Source organism: Monodelphis domestica, chromosome 1 (genome assembly GCF_027887165.1).
Source record: "Monodelphis domestica isolate mMonDom1 chromosome 1, mMonDom1.pri, whole genome shotgun sequence".
In the NCBI taxonomy this organism is placed as follows: domain Eukaryota; kingdom Metazoa; phylum Chordata; class Mammalia; order Didelphimorphia; family Didelphidae; genus Monodelphis; species Monodelphis domestica.
This window is the reverse complement of record NC_077227.1, coordinates 42,216,598-42,237,694: the sequence shown is the minus strand read 5'-3', so window position 1 is coordinate 42,237,694 and position 21,097 is coordinate 42,216,598. Positions and strand designations below refer to the sequence as shown.

General features: G+C 38.8%; 1 pseudogene; it reads left to right on the top strand.

The window, feature by feature from the left end:
* Positions 1–1,131: 1,131 nt before the first annotated feature.
* LOC100014417 (60S ribosomal protein L17-like) lies at positions 1,132–1,649 on the top strand (annotated as a pseudogene).
* Positions 1,650–21,097: the final 19,448 nt, after the last annotated feature.

Here is a 21,097-nt window from a genome sequence, read left to right as displayed (position 1 = left end):
TCCTGTAGTCTTTCTAAAATTAACCCCCCGCCCCCTCCCTCCCTTGTACTGCTTCCCTCCCCACCAGTCCATTTGTTACCCTTCTACTCCCCTATAGGGCGCAAATCTATTCTCTGCCCCAATGGATTGGATTGTTCTTCCCTCTTTGGGTCAATTTCAAAGCACGTAAGAGTTGAGTATTTCCGATCTCCTACCTCTTTACCCTTCCAGTGTATTGATGTTCTCCCCCCTCCCACCATGAGCTTCTTTGTGACATACAAATTTACCCCCATTTGTTTCTTTTCCCATTTCTTTTAATATTAACCTATTTTTAGCTCTAGTTATATATATGCATACACATGTATATGTATTTATGCATGCATATATCTATATACCTATTTATGTCTTGTCCTTTCATCCTATACAGTTTGTCCCTGTTCCCTCTAGGTGTAATTCTTTTTGCTGCCCAGGTAATAACAACAGTTTTTAAGAGTTACCAATGACCTCTTTTCTTATAGGGATACATATCATTTAACTTATTGAGTCTCTTAAAAACATTTTTTGTTTTGTTTTGTTTTTCTTTTTTCCCTCTTTTTTAATTACCTTTTGATGATTCTCTTGAGTTCTGTGCTTGGACGTCAAATTTTCTGTTCAGGTCTGGTCTTTTCTTTACTAATTCTTGGAATTCTTCTATTTTGTTGAATGACCATACTTTCCCCTATAAGAATATAGTCAGTTTTGCTGGGTAGTTGATTCTTGGTTGTAGACCTAGTTCCCTTGCTTTCCAGAATATCATATTCCATGCCTTTCGGTTTTTCAGTGTGGATGCAGCTAGATCCTGCGTTATCCTCACTGTGGTTCCTTGGTATCTGAATGACTTCTTCTTGGCAGCTTGTAATATCTTTTCTTTGGTCTGATAGTTCTTGAATTTGGCTATAACATTCCTGAGTGTTGTCAGTTGGGGATTAAGTACAGGAGGTGATCTGTGGATTCTTTCAATCTCCACTTTTCCCTCTTGTTCTAAGATATTGGGGCAGTTTTCTTGGATAATTTCCTGTAGTATGATGTCCAGGCTTTTCCTTTTGCCATGGTCTTCTGGTAGGCCAATAATTCTTAAATTGTCTCTCCTTGAATGATTTTCTAAATCCTACAAGTCAAGGGGCTCAAATCTCTGGGTCCACTTCAAGAACACCCATGAAACAGCCCAAACTATCAAGGGCATGCATATCCGAAAAGCTACCAAATATTTGAAAGATGTCACATTGAAGAAACAGTGTGTTCCTTTCCATCGGTACAATGGTGGAGTTGGCAGGTGTGCCCAGGCTAAGCAGTGGGGTTGGGCACAAGGTCGTTGGCCCAAAAAGAGTGCTGAATTCTTGGTGCAAATGCTTAAAAATGCAGAGAGTAATGCAGAACTTACGGGTTTGGATGTGGATTCTCTTGTCATTGAGCATATCCAGGTTAACAAAGCTCCCAAAATGTGAAGATGGACTTACAGGGCTCAGGGGCGAATCAGCCCATACCTGAGTTCCCCTTGCCATATTGAGATGATACTTACTGAAAAGGAGCAGATTGTTCCTAAACCAGAAGAAGAGGTTGCTCAAAAGAAAAAGATATCCCAAAAGAAACTGAAGAATCAAAAACTCATGGCACGGGGGTAAATGTGACATTACCAAACAAATAAAAGCAAGATGAAAACAAAATAAAAATGAATAATATGGGAATAGGTATCAAGTGATAACATTGGTACAACCCCATAGAATTGCTTGTTGGCTGGGGGCGGGGGGGAGGGAAGAAAGGGGAGGGAAAGAAAAATGAATCCTATAAACATGGGAAAATATTTTCAATAAATAATTTTTTTTAAATTAAAAAATAAAGTTGCCTTCTCAGCAGCCATAGCTACCAACAAACCCAGAAAAGGAAGTTCTCTCCATGACTCTTGGACATCATCAAATATGGAGTTCAAAATCAGAAACAGATGGGCTTTATCCATGGAAATTAATCAGAAAGATGCATTCATTGCCTAATACTTTGCCCCCAGAGAACGCTGGGCTTTTCCAGCTGATTTGTAGCTCAAACCTCTTGTGGGTCTCGTCTCCCCATTAGAATGGGAACTCCCTGAGAGTGGGGACTGTGCTGCTTTTCTAATTGTATAGCCCCAGCCTTTAGCATAGTGCTGTGCATATAGTAGACACTTAATAAATGCTTTTTAATTCATTCATTTACTCCCAAGGGAGTTTGCATACAAATTTAACCCAACTATAATAAAAGGCTTTGCTCAGAGTTTCAGGCATGTGCTAGCGAATGGAGAACGTCATGTTGAGTCATCTCCAACACCCCATATCATACCAAAGCAAGGGTGACCTACTCCATTGACTGCTGATAGTAACCTTCCTAGGAGCTGACCCCTCTACATCCCTGAGACCAGTGAAGGAAAGGCAACAGCTAAAGCAAACCAAGCCTGGAGCTATATATAGGGGACTACAGGAACCATGAGAAAGAAGAGTCGTAGAGTGGGACAATCCCAGAACTGACTCAGTCCTTCACCAAGTCTTTAGTCTGGTACCCACCCACAAGTACATTCCAGGTAGAGGGATAGAGGGACAGAGACAGACAGGAAGGAAGGAGGGTTGGGGGCAGGGAGACAGAGACAGAGAGACAGAGAGTCAGACACAGAGAGAAAAGAAAGAGGAAAAGGGAGAGAGTGGAAGAGAGAGACAAAGACAAGAGACAGAGAGACAAAGAAAAAGGAGAGGTGGGGAGTGAGGAAAAGAGAGAGGCAGAGAGAAAAGGAGAGGTGGGAGAAAGTGCGGGGGTAAGGGAGAGAGAGAGACAGAGAGGGAGAGGGAGAGGGAGAATGACTGTGCCATGCTTTTGCTCCTAGAGACTTGAGTTTGAAGTTTGGAAAAACCCAAACTACTCTGAGGAAAACAGAAAGACACTGTATTCATTTACACCTGAGTTCAGATCTAACATCAGACACTAATTAATCGTGTGATCCCAGTCAAGTCATTTCACCTCTGCTTACCTCAGTTTCCTCAACTGTAAAATAGAGATAATAATAGCACCTATTCTACAAGGTTGTTGTGAGGATGACAAGATAATATTTGTAAAATATTTAGCACAGGGAGCAACTAGGTGGCTCTGTGGATTGAGAGCCAGGCCCAGAGAAGGGAGGCCCTGGGTTCAAATCTGACCTCAGATACTTCCTATCTGTGTGACCCTGGGCAAGTCACTTAACCCCCTTTGCCTAGTCCTTACCAGTCTGCCTTAGAACCCATACCCAGTATTAATTCTAATACAGAAGGTAAGGATTAAAAAAAAAAAAAGCACAGTGTCTGGCACATAGTAGACACTTAATAAATGTTTATTTCCTTTCTCAAGAATGTATGCTATTGTTATTGTTATTATTATTATTGTTGTTGTCTTACAGATTATTATTTCTGATAGAATATAAGCTTCTTGATTGTTTCTTCCCTTTCTTTATATCCCCAGTACCTAACCCAATGCCTGGAATACAGTAGATGCTTAATAAATGTTTATTGATTGATTATTGTATTGTTCCAGTGCTACAATGCTGGGTTTGTTCCATGATGAGCAATAGAATATCTAAACTTGTAGAAACATCAGAGTTTTTTTTAACTACAAAGGAGCAAAACTAGTTAAAGGAGGCGAATAAGAGGTTCCATGATTTGAACCCAAGACCATAAATGGGTAGGACTTATGAGCTGTATTCAGAAGGTGCAAAGCAAAATGAGGCTCGGATAGGACTGGAACATCCAATCCCAATAAGGCTCCAGAAGGCAAGCTCTGGAACTGGTTCAGAGATGTCTGGGCTCCATCCTCCATCTGCCTGCTTCTCTCCCACAAGCCCCTACAAAGGCTGCTGCTGACCTACTTCTCACAGGGGAGGAAGACAAAGTCAGACTGGCTGCTTTTCCCTGCTGGAGGGAGGGGGACCCCCCCCCCACTCTAGTAACTGCCACTGGAGAGTCCTGCCTGAGTGAGTGAGAAAAGGGCAAAGCCACAGTCCCATGTGAGGAGCTAAAAAAACAAGGCCAATGGAGAATTTTCCCATAACCTCTAGGATGGATTTGCAAGACAGAGAGATGTTTGTCATAAATAAGCGTGCCAAACTATGCAACCACTGCATGGGGCTCCTGTCCTTTATGAGATTTTTCACTTCTTATTTTAAGACACATTAAAGTAAGAGAGACAATTCTCCATTTTTAGCCTCCTGGCAGGAATGGGGGCTCTCAGAGATCCATTGGCTCAAGTGGGATCCCAGGGCCATCCCTCTCAAAGCCCAGGGGAAAGGGAATGAATGAATGATCCCTCCTAGGCTCAGACAGTAGCAAACACTTTTGGTGAACACATAGTTTCTCCGTTATCCGGCTCATTTGATGCTAATCATCAGAGGTTCATCATGGAATCATCTGTGTTCTTTACATATTCACTCCAGACTGTTTGTTGGGGGAAAAGCCTCAAACTCTGATACTTTTAAAAATCTATCAACTAGAAACACAAGATCCTGTATCATTAAGTCAATTGTGCTACTGTAAAAATAGGTCTTTTGTTTTATGCTTTTCTAGATTTAGAGATAGAAAGAGCCCTTGAGATCATCTAATTCAGCTCTTTCCCTCTTTCTCTCTCTTTTTTTTAATTTTACCTTCTGTCCTAGGATCAACTTAAAGACAGACAACTTTAAGTCCCAGAAGACAAGAGCTGGGAAAATGTGGTTAAAGTGACTTTCACAGGGTCTCACAGCTAGGAAGTGTCTGAGGCCAGATTTGAACTCAAGTCTTCCCAATTCCAGACCTGGCTCTTAATCCACTGAGCCACCTAGCTTCTCCCCAAATCCTCATTTCTTTCCATTTTATAGATGAGGAAACTCGGGCATGAGAAGTAAATGTCTTGTCCATGATGGCAAAGGTAGTAATCAGCAGAGCTGAGTTTTGAACCCAGAACTTCTGACTCCAAACTTTTTTCCACTCTGTCATGCCATCTGCCTTTCCATGTAAAGATGGTGAGACAACATGATGTTCTAGCGAGACCAGAGTATTTTGAATCAGAGATCCTAGATATGAATAGCAATTCTGCTACCTACTACCTTCTGAGCCTCAGTCTACTCCTTTGTAAAATGAGAGGGTTGAACTAGTAGATTCACTAAGGTCCCTCTCAGCTTGTAATCCTTGATTCTGTGAACCAAGCAGCCAAGCATCTGCTTCAAGGGTTGGTGTCATGGGGTCCTTTATGCAAGCCTGCCAAAATAGGATAACTACTAGGAGGTAAGGAAGGAGATAGTGAATAGAGAAAGTCATTTAGGGTCTCCATCAGAAGTCTCTGCTCCACCATTTATAGATACAACATTAGAGATCAACTAGTCCAATCCTCTCATTGCACAGAGGAAGAAACAAAGGTCCAGAGAAGTGATGGACAGAGTAGGCAAAGGTCATCGGTTCAAAGATGTAGAGCTGGAAGGAATTCTAGAAGATTTTCATTTTACAGAGGAAGACCCGAAGAAATGAAGAATCTTAGCCTCAGATCATCACAGATCCAGAGCCGGAGGAATTGTAGAAGTCAGTTAGTCTAACTCCCCTCATTTTAGAAATAACCTTTTCAAAAAGGCCCAAGATCACACAGGTCACAGTGCAGCAAAGATGGGATTCGATGCCACAGCCAACTACATCAGTGATCATGACAAGGGCTTTTCTCCCCAGAAGACATCTCCTGATGACGGTTCACACAGACCTGGGGCTCCCAGCTAGCCCTTCAGAAGTTCCTGCCCACCATTAACTCTTTAGACTTCAGAAGAGTTTCATTTCCTTATCATGATTGAAATGATTTTAATCACAGCTAAAAAAACAATTAAAAAAAAAGAAGATAGGCCCCTGGGACAGATTAAACACTGACTCCAAATTATTTTCTTGCCTCTGTCTTCTAAGGCCATGATCAAAATGATTATTTTTGGCAATGCCTCAAAAATGTCTTCTGTTTGTGCTGAAACTAGACAGACACAAAAATGACACTGATAATTGTCTAAAACCTCCACAGTGGCTGGATCCAGGGCAGAAAGTATGACATCATCTGAAAATTGCAACAGAGTGAGAAGCTGGAGGTGTGGGTAGACAGAGATGTGCAGATATAGATATAGAGAGAGAAGGAGAGAGAGAGACAGAGAGAAAGAGACAGAGACAGAAAGAGATAGAAACAGAGAGACAGAGAGAGGGAGACAGAGAGAGATAGAGACAGAGAGAGGGGAAGAGAGGAAGAGACACAGAGAGAGAAGGAGATAGACAAAGACAGAGAGAGAGAGAGAGAAAGGGAGAGGGGAAGAGAAAGAAACAAAGAGAGAGACAGAGACAGGGTGAAAGAGAGAGGGAGGGAGGGGGAGAGAGAGAGAGTCAGAGAGGAGAGAGACAGATACAGAGAGAGAAAGAGAGAGGGAGGGAGAGAGAGACAGAGAGACAGAGAGAGAGTCAGAGAGGAGAGAGACAGAGAGAGAGAGAGAGAGAGAGAGAGAGAGAGAGAGAGAGAGAGAGAGAGAGAGAGAGGTGAAGGAGAGAAGCAAAGACAAAAATATATATATATATATATAAACAGGTTTAGAGAGAGACATGCAGGATCCTGGGAATACCAAAGGCAATGGGATATAATAAGCAAATAATTAAGAGAAGTAGTAGGCCTAGTGAAAAGAGCCCAGGGTTTGGAATCAAAAGATGTGGGCTCAAATTCCAGCTCTGATATTTCCTATGACCTTGAGCAAGTCATTTAAATCCTCTAGTCTTCTGCCTACTTGTTTAGGCATTTCAGTCATATTTGACCCTTTATGACCCTGATTTTGGGTCATAAACACACCAAGGTATTTGTGGGTATAGCGCCTGCTATCTTTTCTCTATCTGGCCCCTTTTCACGTACCATCCAGGTCCCTGGTAGCACAGGGGTAAGTTATCTATTTAAATCCACATGTCAGGAGCCCCCACTGCTATTTCTTTATCTTCCATTTATCCTGTATATATCATCATATTGGTACCTAAATGTTTGCGTGTTGTCTTTCCCATTAGAACAGGAGCTCCTTGAGGTAATGGACTGTTCATGCCATTCCTTGTAACCCCAATACTTAGCCCAATGATTAGCACAGAATTAGTAGGTGCTTAATAAATCTTCATTGACTTGACTTTGTAAAGCAAAAGCATTTAATAAAAGAGAATAATAATCAATAGCATGACACTAAAGTGAGTTTTTTTTTTACTCTCCCCCATGGCAACTATCTTTCCCTCTGCTTGTGCCCCACCAATCTCCCTCCAGTTGGCCCAATGATCTCTGCAACACAGACAAAGGGGGACACTTCTTTTACTGTTCACAGACACTGTGATCTCTCCTCAGGTCCTGGTCCCTCTCTCTCACTTGTTCACCTAATTCTCCAGTCAGTCCCTGGCTCCTACCCTAGAATTCTGTCATTTTCATTCCTGTCCTTGGTCTCGTGTCACTCGTAACCAAGTCTCCAGTCATATCTCCCTTGGCCACCAGTCAATTATCCCTGAGCTGTGTCTTTTCACTGAAGACGTCATCCCTTTGAAACGAAGCCTGATGAAAATGACTGACAGCACACATGCTTCTTTTATATTTAATTTAATTTATTAATTTTTAGCATATTTTCCCATGTTTACATGATTTATTTTCTTTCCCTGCCCTCTTCCCTCCCCACTCCCAGAGTCAACAAGAAATTCCACTAAGTATGCAACTGTTGTCACTTGATACCTATTTCCATATTCATTTTTGCTATAGAGTGATTTTTAAAAGCCTAAACCCCAAATTATATACCCATACATACATGTGATAAGTGGTGTTATATGTTTTGTTTTTGCATTTCTACTCCCACAGTTCTTTCTTTCAGTGTGGATAGCATTCTTTTACATAAGTCTGTCAGGAGTATCCTGGCTTGTTGCATTGCTACTAGTAGCAAAGTCTATTACATTGGACAGTTTCACAATGTTTTACTTTCTGTGTAAGAGGTTGTCCTGGTTCTACTCCTTTCACTCTGCATCAGTTCATTGAGGTTCTCACAGTTCATATGGAAAATCTCCAGATCATTAATCCTTACAGCACAATAGTATTCCATCCCTATCAGATACCACAATTTGTTCAGTCATTCTGAAATAGAGGGACACCTCCTCATTTTCCAATTTTTTGCCACCACAAAGAGTGTGGCTATGAATATTTTTGTACAAGTCTTTTTCCTTATTATCTCTTTGGGGTACAAACCCAATAGTGGTATTGCTAGATCAAAGGATATGTATTCTTTTAAAGTCCTTTGGGTATAATTCCAAATTGCTTTCCAGAATGGCTGGATGAATTCACAACTCCACCAACAATGCATTTGTGAAGATTGAATTTAGCTCTCCCCAGATTATAACAATGAAAGTACTTAGCTCTTCCTTTATTGTGAAGATTAAATTGTATCTCCTGATTGTAACAATGAAGGTACTTAGCTCTTCCTTTACTGGGAAGATTGAATTGTAATCCAGTCTATTTTTAGATTTTAATCTACAAAAAGGAAGTAAGTCAGTATTTGAAGTATATCTATCCATTTTAACTACAGAAAGATGTTAACTAACTACAAAAGGTGAACTAACCAAAAAAAGGTGTTAAGTGACCAAAAAAGGTATAATCTAACCAAAGAAGGTGTGAACTAGAGAGTGGGCAGTCCTGGAGAGGAGCATTTGCTGTGATTGGTAGACTTGAACTTTAGGGGAGGTGACACAAGAGAAAAAGATCTTTAAAAAGAGGACCAGAAGCCAGAAGAAGATATTCAATTTGATTCGAGTCTCACTTGGAGGAGAGACTGAAAGATGGACACTGGGACTTAGCTGTGAAACCTGACCCCTGGAGGAACTGGGGCAGGAGATCTCAGACTGCTGAGTGAAAGGCTGATTTAGTAAACCCATTGTCTTGAGACTGTTTTCCTGATTGGGGCCATAGAATTTCTATTTGGCTCTGAGTAAGCCAGACCTCTCTCTCCCTCTCTACTCTTTTCTCACTTTCTTAATATCTAACCTCTATTGTAAATAAAACTCCCATAAATTACATTTTACTTTAGAAATTCATTTTGGGATTTAGAAGTTAAATCCCTGGCGACCACCAATTTAAACCACATAATTAATATATTTCAGACTCAACCACAATTAAATTTAACATATTAGTGTCCCAATTTTGCCACAACCCCTCCAACATTTATTATTTTCCTTTGCTGTCATATTGGCCAATATGACACAAAGGTGTGAGGTGGCACCTTAGAGTTGTTTTGATGTGCATTTCTCTAATTATGAGAGATTTAGAACACTTTTTCATGTGTTTATTGATAGTTTTGATTTCTTTATCTGAAAACTGCCTATTCATATCCCTTGACCATTTGTCAAGCAGGAAATGGCTTGGTTTTTTGTGTAATTTCTCAAAGCCGTGGTACTGGAGCTGGGGCAGCAAAGAGGGAGCTACTCTGTTTCCCCTCTCCACAGTGGCCAAGAACAATTTTGGCATGCCTTGCCCCTCTGTCCAGCTGCCCAATGCAAGAACTTCCTTCCTCCACTGTCTGAGGTAATGCTGGTGGGCTCACAGGCAGCTTGAAGTTGTAATTCGGGCACATGATCTTGAAAACATTTACCAATGCTGCTATAGAACAATCTCTCGCTAATGAATATCAATACAAAATTTTAAAATAAAATACTAGCAAGGAGATTACAGCAACATATCACAAGGATCATTCACTATAACCAGGTAGGTTTTATACCAGGAAGGCAGGGTTGGTTCAATATTGGAGAAACAGTCAACACAATTGACCATATCAATAACAAAACCAACAGAAATTATGTGATTATCTCAATAAATGCAGAAAATTTTTTGACAAAATATAGCACCCATTTCTATTTTTATAAAACACTAGGGAACATAAAAATAAATGGAGCTTTCCTTAAAATTATAGGTAGTTCCTATCTAAAATCATCAGCAAGCATTTTCTGGAATGGAGACAAGCTAGAAGCCTTTCCAGTACAATCAGGGGTGACACAAGGATGCCCATTATCACAGCTATTATTCAGTGTTGTACTAGAATTGCAATAAGAGAAGAAAAAGAAATTGAAGGAATTAAAATTGGCAATGAAGAAGCAAAATTATCACTTCACAGATATGTGATGTTACAGAATTCTCAAGAATAAACTAAAAAATTAATTGAAAAAATTAACAACTTAGCAACATTGCAGGATATAAAGTAAACCCACTTAAGTCATCAGCATTTCTATACATTACCAACAAATCCCAGTACCAAAAAATAGAAAAAGAAATTCCATTTAAATTAATAGTAGATAATATAAAATACTTAGGAACCTAGGTGCCAAAACAACTCCAGGAACTACATGAACTTAATTACAAAACACTTTTTACACAAATAGAGTTAGATATTAATAGCTGGAAAATATCAAATGCTCATGGGTAGGCCAAGCAAATATAAAAATGATGATTTTATCTAAACTAATCTACTTATTCAGTGCCTTACCCATCAAACCACCCAAAAAATATTTTATAGAGCTAGAAAAAATGATAAAATTCACCTAGGAGAATAGAGTCAAGAATATCAAAGGAATCAATGGAAAAAATGCAAAGGAAAGTGACCTAGAAATACCAGATCTCAAACTGTATTACAAAGCAATAATCATCAAAACAATCTGGTACTGTCTAAGAAATAGAGTAGCAGATCAGTAGAATAGATTAGATACACAAAACCTAGTAATAAATTACCATAGTAATTTAGTATTTGATAAATCAAAAGATGTACTTGTTTTTTTTATTTATTTTTAGAACATTTTTATTATTTATTTTTTGGGACAAGAACTCAGTATTTAACAAACACTGTTGAGAAAATTGAAAAATAGTATGGCAGAAACTGGGAATAGGCCAATGTCTCACACTGTATACCAAGATAGGGTAAATATGAGTGTGGGTTCTAAACATAAAGGGTGATACCATCAGCAAATTAGAGGAGCATGGAATAGTTTGCCTGGCAGATTTATGGATAAGGGCGTAATTTAGGACCAAACGATATAAAATGGATAATTTTTACTATATTAAATTTAAAAGGTTTTGTACAAACAAGCCAATGCAATTAAGATTGATTAGAAAGAAAACAGAAAACTAGGAGGAAATTTTTACAGCCAGTATCACTGATAAAGGTCTCATTTTTCAAACATGTAATGAACTAAGTCAAATTGATAAAAAAAAAAATATGTCATTCTCAAATTGATAAATGCTCAAAAGATATGAACAGGCAGTTTTTAAATTAATAAATCAGTCATCTATAATTAAATGAAAAAATGCTCTAAATCACTAGAAATGCAAATTAAAATAGCTCTGAGCTTCCAGCCTCATACTATCAGATTGGCAATATAACAGAAAAGGAAAATTATAAATGTCGGAAAGGATGTGGGAAAATCGGGACACTAATCCACCATTGGTGGAGTTGTGATCTGTTCCAACCATTCTGGAGAGTAATTTGGAACTGTACCCAAAGGACTCTAAAACTGTGCCTACCCTTTGATCCAGCAATGTCATTACTAGGTCTGTATCCCAAAAAGACTTTTTAAAAGGGGCAGGGAGGGATTTTATACAAAAACATTTATTGCAGCTCTTTTTGCAGTAACAAAGAATTGGAAATTGAGTTGTCCATCAATTGGGGAAATGGCTGAACAAGTTGTGGTATACGATTGTGATGGGATACTATTATGCTATAAGAAATGACAAACAGGATGATTTCAGAAAATTTTGGAAAGACTTGCAGGAACTGATAGATAAATGAAGTGAACAGAACCAGAAGAACTTCGTACAAGTGAAATCAATACTTTTTGATGAACTTTTTGATGAATGATGTAGTCTCAGCAATGCAGTGATCCATGACAATTCCAGAGACTTATGATGAAAAATGCCATCTGCCCTCTGAGAAAGAACTGATAGAATCTGAATGAAGACTGAAACATAATATATTTCTTTCTTCCTTCCTTCCTTCCTTCTTCACAAAACGACTAATATGGAAAAATATTTTATAAGATTGCTCATGTGAAAACTATATTGCAGGGGGCAGCTGGATAGTTCAGTGGATTAAGAGCCAGCCTAGAGACAGGAGGTCCCAAATTCAAATCTGGTCTCAGACACTTCCCAGCTGTGTGACCCTGGGCAAGTCACTTAACCCCCATTGCCTAGCCCTTACCACTCTTCTTCTGCCTTGGAACTAATACTTAGTAGGTATTCTAAGGTAGAAGGTAAGGGTTATTTTGTTTTTAAAAAATTATATTACATACCATCTAAGGGGTGGAGTATGGGTAGGGAATCAGCCACGAAAGGTAGGAAGAGGGGATAGAATTTGGAACTCAAAAAAAAGAAGTTAAAGAATGTTTAAAAATTGTTTAAATATCTATACTGGAGATGCAAAAACCTCAAGAGAACTAGGGACTACCATCTCCTCCAAAAGGCTGTTGGATCCAGGAAAAAGCTGTATCAGGGAATTCTAGCTTGCATTTCTCCAAGATTAACATTGTCAGTGTTCTCAGATTTTACCATCCCTTTTATAAGCATCTCCAAAAAAAGTTGATAATCCCCCAAATCAAATAAACATTTATAATACCGTAATCCCAAAATAATATTCTGTAAACATTTTCAAAGCCTTTTACTTATTCTCCCAGCTATCAGACGACTCCCCTGGGGGCTACTTCCCAATGAACTCGACTCCATCTGGGTGAAGTGGGTGGAGGAAAAGGAAAAGGAAGATATTTCTTCTCCAACTCCTAACAGCAGTATTCTGCCTAACACTGTTTTTCTCAAACATTGTCCCAGCTTCAGGAAACTCAAACAACTTACATCACGGCCTGATGCTAGGCCATAAGGAACATAGAAATAAAAACTCAGAAAGGCAGAAGTATTAAACATATTTTTACAGACCCCAACATAATAAAAACTAGAGTCAAGGGAAATCTGAGAAAAGATTCTGGCAGATTGAGGCTAAATAATGCAATTCCAGAGAAGGAATGGGTCAAAGAACAAACCTTAGACACAATCAATTATTGAACTAATGAAAATGACGGTAATGAAACAGCCTAGAAAAACTTATGGGATGTAGCCAAAGCAATCCTCAGGGGAAATTTTATATCCCTAAACACTTGTGTCAACAAGAAGAAAAAAGAGAGATAAAAAAAAATAAACATACAATTTTAAAAATTTGGAAATAAAAAATTAACAACCCCCAACTATTCAACTAAACACAAAAAGAGAAATTCTGAAAATCAAAAATATAAAAAATACTGGAAAAAAACTAGTGAGATAATAAATAAAAGCAAGATTTTTAATTAGTTCAGCAAAATAGACCAATCATTAACTAAGTTGATCCTCTCTATACGCCCCCTCTCAAAGGAAATAGAAAATTAAATTATCAAACTCAAAAGGGAAAAAGAGAAATTTACAATGAATGCAATCAAAGGAAATTTGAGACTCTGAACAAAACTTAAAGCTAAAGACACAATTTTCAGACCATGAGACAGGCTCAACATTAAGTGCTGGAAATCCAAAGAAAGGCAAGAACAAGGCAAGCTGTCTTCAAGAAACTTACATCTAACAGAGATCATGTGCAAATAATTAGGTATATACAAGCTATACACCCAAGTTGAGGGAACGCAATCTGAGAGAGAAAACTCCTAGCAGCTAGGGGTCTGGGGAAGACCTCCAACAGAAAGTGAGATTGAGTTGTCTTGAAAGAAATTAGGAAAACTAAGGGGTAGAGAATAATGAATAGCCAATGCAGAGGTATAGAGACAGGAGGCAGTGGTGTGTCCAAGGAACTGTAAAGCCCAAAGCAGATGGATCTTTCTTAGGACACAGAGGGGAGAATCATAATGAAATCCCCAGAAAGAACATAATACATGTATCATCCAGATCAAATTACTTACCATCTCTGAGACAGGGGAGGGAAGGGATGGAGAGAGACAATTTGGTTCTTGTAATTCTGGAAAACGTGTGAAATTGGGAAAATAAAATATCTTGGAATAAAAAAAAGAAACCTAAAAAGGCATGAAGAGGGCAAAGATGACACAGTCAGACCTCCATTTTAGAAAAATCAGTCAGATAACTGAGTGGAGGATGGATTGGAGGGGAGAGACTCAAGGCAGGCAGACCCACCAATCTGCAATAGTCCAAAAATTAGATGATGAGGAGCTGAACTAGAGGGTAGTTGTATAAGTGAAGAGAATATGATGTACATAAGAGATGTTGTGGAGCTGAATACACACAGCAAGTTTTGGCTATAAACTAGATATGGAAGGTGAGAAAGAGGAAGTGGTCAAGAAGGACACCAAGCTTCTGAGCCTGAGGAGGCTGGATTGACTGGGAGATTGGTGGAATTATCAAGAGTAAAAGAGAAATGGAGGCAGCTAGGGGGCTCAGTGGACTGAGAGCCAAGCCCAGAGATGGGAGGTCCTGGGTTCAAATCTGACCTCAGATATTGCCCAGCTCTATGACTGGGCAAGTCACTTTAACCCCCAACACCTAGCCCTTACTGCTCACATAATATTGATTCTAAGATGGAAGGTAAGAGTTTTTTAAAAGAGAGAGAAAGAGAAATAGAGAAATAATGGGGAATCTCCAAGACCTAATTATACACAAAATAGCAGTTCAGAGGAAACTACAGGATGATTGCTAGAATGGTGCTCTCCATTTCTCCTGGAGAAGGGCATAAATAGAAACCTTTCTTGGGTTCAGGTGAATGCAACTGCACTATATTGTCTATAAATTCTGGTACATCTCCTACTGTTCAATAAGTTCTCCCCACTCCACAAATAGCCCTTGTTTTCTCAGCAGACACATGTTAATATGTATACAGGCAAACACATCACGTGCTGAAACACTTGACAAACATTGTACATCTGCTGATACTGAGTCAAAAGCCAGCCATGGGTGGGTGGATGACTAGCTCAATGAAGTCAGTCAGCAGCCTCCTTTCCTGAACCTTGATGCTACAAAGTTCCTTTCATACCCTTTCCCCACTATCATAGAATTTTGTCTTTTCTTTTCTTTTTTAAAAAACCTTTATCTTCCATCTTCGAATCAATACTGTGTATTGGTTCCAAGGCAGAAGAGTGATAAGTGGGGCTTAAGTGACTTGCCCAGGGTCACACATCTAGGAAGCATTTGAGGACAGATTTGAATCCAGGTCCTCCCATCTATCCATCTGGCCCTCAATTCACGGAGGCACCTACCTGCCACCAATACTGGATCTTTTCAATAATTATTGAGTATAAAGCAGCAGTTATGCCCAGATTGAATCTCTGAAGTCTGGCTCTATTTTATATCTTAACCCATATTGTAAGTTATCCATTAGGAGCTCCAAAATAATGCCGAGAGCTCACCTCTGGCTTCCTTTAAATCTCAACTGAAATTTTATCACTTATAGGAATCCTTTCCCAGCTCCTCTTAATTCTGGTCCCTTCCTTCTGTTAATTATTTCTTATTTTTCCCATATATAACTTGCTTATTTGAGTGTTGCCTCCCCTATTAGATTGTGAGTTCCTTGAGAGCTAGGATTATCCATTTGCCACTTTTTATATCTCTAGTGCTTAACACAGTGCCTGGCACATAGTAAATATTAATTAATTATTAATTAAATTAATAATTAAATATTAATTCAACATTAATAATATTACATATTCTTATAGTGTTTTAAGGTTTGCAAGCTGCTTCACAAAGATTATCTCACTTTATTCCCCCAATGCTAGGAGGTAGGCATAGTATTATCCTTATTTTATAGAGGTTGATCATTATAGTAGCTAGCATGTCTAAAGCATTCTAATGTTTGCAAAGCACTTTTTATGTATTATCTCATTTGATCTGTACAATAACCCTATAAGGCAGGTGCCATCATCATCTCCATTTTTTTAAGGTGAGTGTACTGTGATGCTGAGAAAAGTTAGCCTACTTGCCCAAGATCACACAGCTAATAAGCGAGGCAGGATTCAAACTCAGGTCTTACTGACCACGTGTGTTATACTCTATCCTCTGTGATACCCACATGCCTAAGTTTATCACTGATGAGGCTGAAGACAAAGATGAGATATCCATCAGATTTTCAGATAATATCAATCGAGGAAGCGGGGGAGCAGCTTTTGAATCCAGTGAGATTTCTCTTGACAGACCGGAATGAAGGACTAAATTTAAGGAGGAGAAATTTAACCATTATCCAATGGCATCTTCCAACCAAGAGAATCAATACTGGGTTAGCTCTATGGTTTCAACAGTGTGAGTCAGAAATAGCAGCTGGTGGAACCAGTGGATCCAGAGTCAGGAAGACCTGAGTTCAGCTCCAACCTCAGATTCTTACTAGCTGTGTGCCTCTGGGCAAGTCACTTAACCCTATTTGCCTCAGTTTTCCTCATCGGTAAATTGGGGATAATAGCAACATTGTTATCAAGCTCAAATAAGATAATATTTGTAAAATGCTTAGCACAGGCACATAATAGGTGCTATATAAATACTTTTAATCTCCCATCTGTACTTTACCAATGAAGATCACAACCATCATACTCCCTAGGTGACTCTTATCTTCCAATAAACTCTTCATAAAGAATCCACTCAACAAACTAGTAAATTTCCTCAGGTGATATTAATATTCCAGGGCTCTCACTATGACAACACCTATGCTCTCCATATGTCATCTTAAATTAGCATAACCTAGAACAGTGGAAAGTACCCTCGATTTTGATTCAGGGAACTTAGGTTCAAATCTCAGCTCTCACTCTATCTTGTGACCTTGGGCAAGTCAGTGACTTTCTCTAGGCCTTAGTTCTTAAATTATAAAATTAAGGAATTGGGACTAAATGGTATTGTTAGTTTAAAACTAAAAAAGGATCTCAAGGTCCTTCTGGGCCAACCCTCCCATTTTATAGATGAAAATGCAATTGCCTATAGGAATAAAGTGACTTTCTTATGGCCCCAAAATAATAGACATCAAAGATATCATTTGAACACAAGCCTTTTCATTATAGATCCAGTTCTACTGAACCATCTCAGCTTCTGATATCCCTTCTTGCTCTAAAATCTATCACCCATTTATATATACTGTAAGATACTTTTTACATGAGTCAGTATTGGTAATATGCTGCAGTGATGGCCATGGATCATCCCATGGATTACCTGTAGTTTTGATTTTTCTGAGGTTATAGTGGTCTAAGATCCAGAGTCATAAAGTCTCACTACGAGAACAAGGTATTAGAGAGATGGAAGTGATGAGCAAGATGGTTTCAGAAAAGCCTGGAAATACAAGAATTGATATAAAGGGAAGTAGCAACAATATTATGATGATCCACTACGAATGACTTGGCTTTTCTCAGCAATACAATATGTGATCCAGGATAATTCCCAAAGACTCATGAGGGCAAACGTTCTCTAGAGAAAGAACTGAATACAGATCAAAGCATGCTATTTTTCACTTTATTTTCATTGTGGGGTTTTTAATGATGTGTGTCTACTCCCACAAAGTGACAGACATGTAAAAATATTTTGCATGATCAAAATGTGTTGTTTTTACATATAACTGGCGAAAAATAAAAATGTATTGGGGGGAGAAGAGATGGGCTTTTTGTTGAAGCAAGCAATGTGGAGTCATTGAAAGTATGTTTCAAGGGCAGCTAAATGACTTAGCATATACAGAGCCAAGCCTGGAGGTCAGAGCTCCTGGGTTCAAATCTGACCTCAGATTCTACCTAGCAGTGTAAGCCTGGGAAAGTCACTTAACCCCAATTACCTAACCCTTACTGCTCTTCTGCCTTGGAACCAATGCTTAGTATTGATTCTAAAACAGAAGGTAAGGGAAAGAAAGAAGAAAAGAAAAGAAAAGAAAAGAAAAGAAAAGAAAAGAAAAGAAAAGAAAAGAAAAGAAAAGAAAAGAAAAGAAAAGAAAAAAGGAAAGGAAAGGAAAGGAAAGGAAAGGAAAGGAAAGGAAAGGAAAGGAAAGGAAAGGAAAGGAAAGGAAAGGAAAGGAAAGGAAAGGAAAGGAAAGGAAAGGAAAGGAAAGGAAAAGAAAGGAAAAGAAAAGAAAAGAAAAGAAAAGAAAAGAAAAGAAAAGAAAAGAAAAGAAAAGAAAAGAAAAGAAAAGAAAAGAAAAGAAAAGAAAAGAAAAGACTTAGAATATGTTTTTACTTTAAGGAGAACATGATACATGTAAATTATTTGAAGAGTGGTCATGTGGAAGATGGAAGGATTAGGTATATTCTGCTTGCATTCAGAAGAAACAACTGCTAACGATGAGTAGAAATTGTAAAGAAGCGATTTTAAACTTGATATCAGGAAAAACTTACTAACTAGGGTTATCTACAAAAATGGAATGGGTTGCCTCATAAGGTAATAATTTTCTCATCACTGGAGGTCTCCTGAAGGACTCTGGATGATGATTTGTCAGGAATATTGTAGAAAGAATTCCTGCTCTAATAAAGCTTGGAAGAGATGGATGCTGAGGTCCCACCCAGCTGGCATTCTATGATTTGATAGTATTATCAACAAGTATTTACATTCCATATTTCTTGTGGATATTTAGTGATTATTAATTAATAAAGAGCTATGCAACACAGAGACACTGTTGACACCAAAACAAAAGATTCCAAATTGGGGGACTAGAATTTTATTCCTAACCAATTTCTTTATTCATTCATTTTCCATGTGTGGGGCAGTTAGGTGGTTCAGTGGATAGAGATCCAGACCTGGAGACAGAAGGTCCAAACAGATGCTTCCTAGCTGTGTGACCCTGGGCAAGTCACTTAGTCTAGCCTTTACTGCTCTTCTGCCTTGGAACCAATACTTTGTACTACTTCTAAAACAGAAAGGAAGAGTTGGTTTTTTTAATTCCCATATGCCTCCTCTCATTAAATACTTCCTCTTCTTCAAAGAAGTTTTCCTTTGGTTTTTCTTTTGAGGATAGAGTCTAAAAGTTCATTTCCATGACTATGGAAGAGACTGCATGCCCTGATGGATAGATAGAGGGGTCCACCTTGAAATAAGGCAGACTAAAGTTGAAGTTCTTCCTCTGACATATTCTAGCCATGTGATCATAGGCAAGACAATTTCTCGCTGGCCCAAATAACTTTCGGAGACTAAAATTTATGGATGAATTAGTGATCTACATCAGTGAAAGGAGTTTCCCTGCCATATGTTCTTCACACTGAAAAAAATCATAGGGTTAGATTGAAAGAGGGTTTAAAAAATAAAAGGCTAGACATGGACCTAATTGGCTAAACTGGACCTCACCATCTCTTTCTCACACCTATTTTTCTTGAGACATTCTCTCCAAGTTATCTCTGCCTTCAACCAGAGGGGCCAGCTGAAATGTCCTTCTGTCCTCCTAGCAATTACCCATGAGTTCTCACCAAGTAGAAGGGAAAATTGAAATCTCCCAACAGCAATGTCATTGGAAAATAAAATAATCTTGACCTTTCCAAATGAATAGATGAATTGTTTGGCGAGCTTGCCAACAACTGTGTGATATAAAAGGACCTAGAATAAAATCAATGCTTTTCAATATGGTTTTTCCCTTGGAGATAAAACTGTCTGAGCATTAAAGACTTTGAAAGAGGCACTGAAGTGTGTTTACTAGCCCTCATAACCAGAGCATGGGAGTCAGCTGCTATCATGAGATCAAAACGCTAACTTCCAAATTGTGAAAAAGGCACAAAGGAACAGCATAAGTGTATTTGCCAGTTCTCGTGGGCTTTTAGAGAGCTATAATGATTTGGATGGAAGTTTTTCTATAAATGACTAGCCACAAGCATTAATGTCCAAATGGGGACATGTCTCTTTCCCTCAGTAATATGACATCACCTGTCAATCAAGCAGTGCCATCTGGTTCTCATTTCCCCCTTATATGTTTTTATTTAACTTGACCTCAATTACAGTGCATCAAACACTGTGTTCAGGCTGCATTTTAAGAGAGAGGGGGGGAAAGTTTCTTTTTTAATCCTGTTAAATTCCAAACTTGGCTCTATAAATCCTACAAAACAAAATCCATCCCCAAAAAGCCCCTTATTAAACTCCAGTGAACAAGCCCCATAACCAGGGTCTCTAATCCCCAAATGTCTCTAATCTCCATTCAGTTCTGAGCTCTAAAGGTTTATTTCATACTCTATAAAATCAGCGCCAAAGGGAACCATTGAAACATGGAAGAAAAAAATAACTGGGCCCTTGCAAAACTTGACCCTTTCCCTTTGTCCCAACTCTGAAGACATGTTTGCTAACTCTACTGGAAAGTATGCACCATCTTTTCAGATCTCCCACTTCTGTACCCAGGACCTAATGGAACCCATGGGAAACCAACAGTCCAATTCAATTGCCAGGCCTACAGGCTGTGGCCAAAGCAAATGGTCTATTTGGTCTTTTCAAATAACCAACCAATTAAATTGGTGAAAACATTGATCAAACACCAAATGCTTTTGCCATTTTCACTTATTTTTTTTCTAAACTCTTACAGTCCATGCTAAGTATCGGTTCCAAGGCAGAAGAGCAGTAAAGACTAGGGAATAATGGTTAAGTGACTTGCCCAGGGTCATAACTGCCAAATTAATACTAACAAAATTCAGGTACAACTATGTCACTCTCTGAGGTTCAGGAGAGATGGGACAAAGAGTAGCAGAGACACAAAGGGAGAGCAGTGAACAGAACTGATTACTAGTCATACAGGGAGGAAAACAAATGCCAAAAGGGAAGAGTCTCGGTGTTGAGGACCCTGATCTCCTGACCACAGCTGAGGGCACCACACAGTGTGGGGGCTTCTGATATAGACCTATGTGAGGGCTGAAGGCCCAGAGTCCTTTAATACTTATAGTTTGGAGAAGCTAAGTAGCACAGTGTATAGACTGCCAGGTTTGGAATGGGGACAATGTAGGTTCAAATCTGGCCTCACACACTCCCTAGCTGTGAGACCTTGGGCAAGTCATTTAATACTAAGTGCTTAGCTCTTACCATCCTTCAAACTTAGAACCAATACCTACTATCAAATCTAAGCCAAAAGGAAAGGGGCTAAAAAAAGAAAAGACTTTTAGAGAGTTTT